General features: G+C 44.1%; 1 pseudogene; it reads left to right on the top strand.

Moving 5' to 3' along the window:
* Window positions 1-252: 252 nt before the first annotated feature.
* On the top strand, window positions 253-825 carry LOC116887659 (annotated as a pseudogene).
* The last annotated feature ends 6,778 nt before the right edge of the window (window positions 826-7,603 follow it).

Raw genomic sequence — 7,603 nt, 5'->3', positions numbered from 1 at the left:
CTTCTATCCCACCAGCCATAAGCAGGGAGGGAAAGAAGATTAATAGGAAAAGGAGGCTTCTTCACTCTGTCTTCAGGGTTCCATTTACATGTTTTCTAAACGTGCCCTCTCAAGTATCTGCCTTCAGTAAAACAACACACACCCCCTCACAAGACAGCTTCCAGAAAAGATTATCACATGATACAACTAAGTTGTTAAAGAAACCAGAAATTGCTTCCTCTTCCTGTAAGTGGCCATAGGTGACCTGTGAAGATGATTCGCTACTCCCTTGGCCCAGAAAGTCCCACAAAATAAAATGGATATTTTTTTCTCTTTGCAGCATCAAGAGGTTCAAACCTTTGTGTTCACTTTAAGAACATCCAGGAAACTGCCCAGGCCATCAAGGGTATGCCTATCCACAAAGCCACCAAGTATCTGAATGATGTCACTTTAAAGAAGCAATGTGTGCCATTCCAGTTGTATAATGGTGGAGTCAGTAGGTGCTCAGGCCAAACAGTGGGGCTGGACACAGGGACAGTGGCCCAAAAACAAGTGCTGAGTTTGTGCTGCACATGCTTAAAAAGGCAGGGAGTAATGCTGAACTTAAGGGTTTAGATGTAGATTATTTAGTCATTGAACACATCCAGGTGAACAGGCACCTAAGATGCGCAGACGAACATGCAGAGCTCATGGCCGGATTAACCCATCCATGAGCTCCCCCTGCCACACTGAGATGCTCCTCACTGAGAAGGAACAGATTGTTCCAAATCCAGAAGAGGAGGTTGCACAGAAGAAAAAGATATCCAGAAGAAACTGAAGAAACTAAAACTCATTGCATGGGAATAAATTCAGCACAAAATAAATGCGAAAGAAAGAAAGAGAGAGAGAGAGAGAGAGAGAGAGAGAGAGAGAGAGAGAGAAGGAAAGAAAGAAAGAAAGAAAGAAAGAAAGAAAGAAAGAAAGAAAGAAACCAGAAATTTCCACTTTGATCCCCTACACATCAAAATTAGAGCCATGATACTCTGAAAGAACAGAGTCAACCCTGCCACTCTCTAGACAGCTGCATCAAACATGGGTCTCCTCCCAGTCATTTTCCAGCAGCACCTCAGGCTGGGCACCGACATTGCCCACATCTAGCTCTTGCTAGCTTCCTGGACCTTGCTGTCCTTACAAAAACCATCAATTTCTTGGCCTTTCTGGGGCCATTTTTCAGAGTCTTGAGAGTTATTTGGCCCTCACCAGACCTCTTCCATCAGGACCTTGTGCTGCCCTTTTGGTGCATTTATGATCACAGCTCATCCTCTGCCCAGAAAGCAGGAGGCTGGAGGCCATTCCATCTCTCCAGTCACTTCCCCTATCTCTCTTTTCCTGAAATCGAATCTTCTTTCCAGTGACCTCTGTGATGCTCTACAGTCAGATGGCATGTGCCCAAGCCTTTGTCATTGTGACACAGCATTGTCATCCACAGAGATCAGATGTTAGGAACTCACAATAAGTGTTTTGTTTGTTTTAATTCATGATATTCAGTAAGTTCACGATGCTGTATTGAGTGGCATTCATAGTTATCCTCAGCTGTACGGATGCTGCCTGTGGATCGCTACTTGGCCTAAATGGCATGGACATTTCCTAGGCATCTTCAGTGTCAGACATCCCATTGTCTCTGCCCTACCCCAAGTCACTGTCATTGTCCCCTGGAATGCCACAGAAGCCTCTGCACTGTCATTCCTCCCTTTCTGTACTGGCTGGTTTTATGTGTCAACTTGACACAAGCTGGAGTTATCACAGAGAAAGGAGCCTCACTCAGTTGAGGAAATGCCTCCATGAGACCCAGCTATAAGGCATTTTCTCAACTAGTGATCAAGGGGGGAGGACCCAGCCCATTGTGGGTGGTGCCATCCCTGGGCTGGTGGTCCTGGGTTCTATAAGAGAGCAAGCTGAGCAAGCCAGGGGAAGCAAGCCAGTAAGTAACATCCCTCCATGGCCTCTGCAACAGCTCCTGCTTCCTGTCCTACTTGAGTTGCAGTCCTGACTTCCTTTGGTGATGAACAGCAATGTGGAAGTGTAAGCTGAATAAACCCTTCCCTCCTCAACTTGCTTCTTGGTCATGATGTGTGTGCAGGAATAGAAACCCAGACTAAGACACTTTCCTAATTCATTTTCACATGCAAACCCCAGGGCTCTTTAAAATTAGAGGCAGTAGACTGATACTTGGTAACTATGTATATCACAGCTAGGATGAATGACTCTAAAATTTATACGTTCAGAGTGCTACACAGTCATCCTCTTTACCCACATCAAAGCATCTGTGCCACTCCAGAGAGACATTTTATTCCTAGCAATCACTGGTGTCCAACTTCCCTTCCCCAGGCCCGCCATCTGCCAGTCTACCCACTGTCGTAACGGACTTAGCTAATTTGGATATTTTATGTAAACAGATATGTGACCATTCATGTTTGGCTTCTGTCCTTCAGCGCAGTTTATGAGATCCGTCCATGCCAAAGGCTGAGTCCCTGCTTCATATTCTGTTTATCCAGACACCAGCTTATGAGCCTTGGGCGTCTCAACCTCACTAAGCAGGGTGAGATGAGCATTCGTGCACAAGTGTTTGCACACTGGTTTCTACCCTTCCCTAGTTCCTCAGCCATCTAGTTATCCTCCGCATAGCATTTGGAGGGACCAACAGACCACTTTCCAGGGTGGCCAGATCACTCCACTTTCCCAGCAGCTCTGTTGAAGATTTCCATTTCCACACTTGTTAGCCAAGACTTGCTTTTTTTTTTTCTTTCTTTCTTTTATTTAAGTTACAGAGCGATATGGTGGTGCCATCCCTTAATCCTAGCACTCATCTGAGGCCAGTTAGAGCTATGTAATGAGTTCTTGTCCAGCCAGAGCTGCATAGTGACACCCTGTCTCAACAACAACAACAACAACAACAACGACAACAAACTCAACCAAAAAAAACTCAAGCAAATCAATTACTACTTACCTATGGGGTATAGTTTTGGTTTTTGAGTTATTGATTCATCTGTGGGCTGAACCCAGGGCCTCATACATGCTAAACATATATTTTTCTACTCATCTGTATCTCACCTCACAGCAATCTCCTCAAAGATGTGAAAACAGAACCTTACTAGGCTAACTCCATTTAATGTTTTGTCATTTTTTTTTCTTGAAATAGAGTCTCTCTCCAATCCTCTCACACCATTCTGTCCATCGGCCCCTTCATTCATGCTACATTCTCATTGTTTAAATGAGTCTGACTCTGATAGACCTCAGGACCTTTACACATCCTATTCACGCGGCCTGGAACACTTCCTCCCCAAGTCCTACCCTCTCCTGGATATAATTCCTTGCTTCGGACTTCAGCGTTGCCCTACTTCTGTTTCTGCCCACACTGCATTTAGCATCCACTGTTTTCCCTCTGTGAGGGGAAGAAAATGCTAAGATGCAAAACTGAATATGGCTGCCAGAGAGAGGGTGACCTCATTCTTACACAGGAAAGATTCTCCGATGCACTGACTCCTCCCACCTACAGAAGTAAAACAGAAGTCCACAGTGTCATTGTCCCCACGCTGTGAAAGATCAAGGAAGTGCTGTTCTGGGAAACTGATCTGTATGACAAGCTGGCAGTCCCCAGGAGACTGAGGATGCAAGAAGCTAGAAGACTTTTGGAGTCTTGAGACAGAAAGGGGATACCAGGCTCAAAGACCCAGGAATACGGAAAGGTGATGGGAAACACTGACAAGTTCTGGTAGCGGTGACTGCAGGAATGCTGTATGTACCCATGTCTGGCTAACACTTAAACACCCTATCTGCCCAAAGCTTCCCTGATGCTTCATAAACAAGACCCTCGAGCGAGCAGAGGGACAGCTGTAAGGCAAGAGCAGACCATGGGCTGAGGAGAGCCAAGCTAGACTAAACATGGCAAAATGTGAGAGTGCAAATTTTGGAAATGTTACTTACTTCCTCCTGGGCCCCGCATGAGAGACCTAAGCCACCAAGGACACTTTGTCCTCAGCTACACCTGGGCACAGGGCAGCCCCTGCGCTCTTGTGTCCTCTCCCACTAGCAAGCTGATGTTTGCTGCTGCCCACCGTGTCTGTCTGCTCACCACGTGTACACACTTACCTGGGTAGGCATGGAGTAAGAACTGACTGAATTGTTTCCTGCCAGCATTTACAGTTAGGTTTCAAAATACAAATGCCCACATGAGATCGTCTCTGCTTATCCAGCCTGCTACACACAAACACTGGGTAAAAGCCATAGCAGAAATTTCAAAATGCCTAAAGCAGCAAGGAGACGTTTTTCTTATTAAAAGGTTGGAAGAAGGTAGAGTTGCATACGTATCAGGATGTCCCAGGAGCACATCACCGTGAACTACAAGAACATCAGAAGGAAATAAATCCCTGTGTTTACAACCTTGGGCTAAAGAAGAATTTCTTTAAAAGGCATAACTTAGACTAGTGTAACAAAACTTCTGCACTGCAAAAATACTTCCCTAAAGTGGGTGGTGGGAGGGGCTGGGTCTGGGTCGGTGTTTACTTACCAAAAAAAAAAAAAAAGATTGACAAGGAGACCCATAAGGAGTTTAGCCAATGTCCGTAGCCTACGACTCAAAGGAGAAATGATCCAATAGGCTAAAAGGTCTCTGCCGAGAGAGACAGACACAAACCGCTGCTAATCACACAGGATGATGTCAACCTTTTAAATCACTGACGTGTACATGAAAATGAGGCAAGGTTGTTCTCTCACACCAGGGGTGGGGCTCATGCCTGAACCCTTGCATTCACAAGACTGATGCAAAGTTGGGAGTTCAAGATCAGCCTGAGGTACGGAGTGTCATGGTGCCTCAAAAAAATTTTTTTTCCTCCAGGAGAGTGAGCACGATTTCAAAGTGTAGCATCAGTGGGAGTCTGGTAACTCATGTGGTTACCTTGGCAACTCAGTGGCGACTTAAATGTATACATTGACTTGGAAATTCCACTTCTCCTCACCTCCAGCAGCACATACGCACAAGGAAGCTTGACCGGTACTTTAGTGCAGCACACTGCAGTTACAGTGGCTGCAAACGTGGATTCACGCAGCAGTGAAAAAGCCAGTGTAGACTGCTGTTCGTAAGCATGGCTACGCCTGCAGGAAATATAATTGAGAAAAAGAAGCAGATTCCAGATGCACTGTTGATAAAAACACGGTAACCCAAATGGCAGTCCTTACCCATAGACCATCGACAAACCAGTAATAGCCAAAGACAACGGAGTCTGCACTGAGCATGTGTGGATTGCTTACGATTATTGCAAAAGCATTTCCATCACCGTGGGCATTACTTATAAAGTAATCAAGAGGTGATTTAATATGGGCGACAAAGCTGGAGTGCGCCTCCATGGTAAAATGCTTACACAGCATGTTCCCGGCTGTGCGGTTCAGCTCCCACCTGTAGAGCCACAACAACAATGATAAACGAGAAAATATCCAGGAGATATTGTATACGTAAATATCATGTTGTCTTATGCAAATGACTTGAGAATCCTTGGGTTTTAGTCCTAGATGCCATCCTCCATAGAAATAGAGAAATTGCTTCCATGTTTGTTTTTAACTTTAAAACGTATATATGTATATGGGTATTTTACTTGGGTATGTTACTTCTTGCACATGGGTATGCTCCCCGTATGCATGAGGCACCCACAGAGCCAGAAGAGAGCATCAGAGTCCTGGACTGCTTTTATACGTAGGCCACTTTAAGCTGCCATGTGAGCCTTAGAATTGAACCCAGGTCCCCTGCAGGAGTAGCCAGTGCTTTTAACCACTGAGCCATTTCTCCAGCCCCGACTCCAGTGTCTTCTAATAGAGCCCATGTGTGTGCGTGCATAGGAAGAAGAATGTAAGGCTCTACCAGCTGGCTCACTGCTGGGTCCGGGGGACAAAGAAGAAGAACGGTCTTGAAAAGATATTAGGACATATTTCAAGTCTTTGCAAGACAAAACATAATCAAATTGTTCTTAAATTATGCAGGCCATGGTGGAACAGGCCTTTAATCCTAGCACTCAGGAGACAGAGACCAAGAGAGCTCTGTGAGTTCGAGGCCAGCCTGGTCTACCTGGGGAGCTCTAGGCCAACCAGGGCTAGATTCAGAGACTGTGTCTCCAAAACCAAAGTGAAATTAGAACTTAAGTTAAATTCATTAGACTAATAAAGCTGAAGACATTTTAAGGCATATTCACATCTTTTGAGAATTCTAGTGAACAGCATTTGCTGCGATGTTGATTTCAGTTATTAGAGTAAAAGTTAGACCCCAGAGTATTTTAGGTGAAGGTAGTTATCCTTTATAAAGAAAGCGTATAATTCTCTGTTTGCATGCAGATTATTTTGACAAGTGTGAAAATGAAAGTCTGGGAAATAGTACGTTCATGTTTATATCTCGACTTCCCCTTTTCCTCCAATGGATGCTTGGTTTTTCTTTAAAACCACTTCCTCTAAATGGGTCATCATTTGTATCACATTAAATAATTTATCATTTTAGTTTTGTCTGCATTCATCCATAGCAAAGAAAGCAGGGAATGAGTTAAAAAAAAAATCCTGCCCAGGCAGTAGTGGTGTGCATTCCTTTAATCCCAGCACTAGAACTGAAGAGGCAGGGGATCTCTGAGTTCAAGACTAGCTGGTCCACAGAGTGAGCTCTAAAATAGCCAAGCTGTACAGAGAAACCCTGTCTCATAAAAGAAAAAGAGGAATGAAGACCACTATTCTATTTAGGCACATACACATATATACATTTAATCCTGTGCTACTTATGAATAGTCATAAGATATAATATTTCCCACAAATGCTAATGTTCAGATTCCCAGCCCTATGATCTTAGCATGTATATATGTTTATGAAACTGAATCACGTGTTTCTTCTCTGGCTTGCTGTACATATCTCATCTAGCAATACGCTGCCCTCCAAAACATCCTCACAGATCTACTAGCCTAATGACTAAGTTTCTTTTTGTATACATTTGTGTACTTTTATATATGCAGTTTTTGTTTCCAGCTTGACATCTTTAACCCAGACATTTAAAAAGAGAACATTTTATATGGAAGGGAGAAAAGACATGCTCAGCATTACACCACACTGTGTACTTCATGGTTTCACTCACATGTGATCTGGACCAATGGATCTCATAGAGGCTGGACTAGAATGGTGCTTCCCAGAGGCAGGGGAGAGTAGTGCAGAGGGAGGCATGGAGACAAGTTGATTGATGGGTACTAATTTATAATCAGCTAGAAATAAAAAGTTCTGGGGCCAGCAAGATGCCTCAACAGATAAAGGTGCTTGCCATATATGGTACATGTACCTATATAGAGCACATGCTTGCACACTGCATGTACACACACACACACACACAGAACAGAGAGAGAGAGAGAGAGAGAGAGAGAGAGAGATAGCTCAGAGGTTAAGAGCACTGACTGCTCTTCCAGAGGTAAGTTCAATTCCCAGCAACCACATGGTGGCTCTCAACAATTGACTGTGTGTAAAGACAGCAGCAGTGTATTCATATGCATAAAAAGAAATATTTGTTTTAAAAACAGAATGAAGCCAGGCATGGTGGCATACATCTTTAATCCCAGCACTAAGGAGGCAGAGA

This window comes from Rattus rattus, chromosome 1 (genome assembly GCF_011064425.1).
Source record: "Rattus rattus isolate New Zealand chromosome 1, Rrattus_CSIRO_v1, whole genome shotgun sequence".
In the NCBI taxonomy this organism is placed as follows: domain Eukaryota; kingdom Metazoa; phylum Chordata; class Mammalia; order Rodentia; family Muridae; genus Rattus; species Rattus rattus.
Note: the sequence above shows the minus strand (reverse complement) of the source record. Positions and strands in the feature narration are given on the sequence as shown.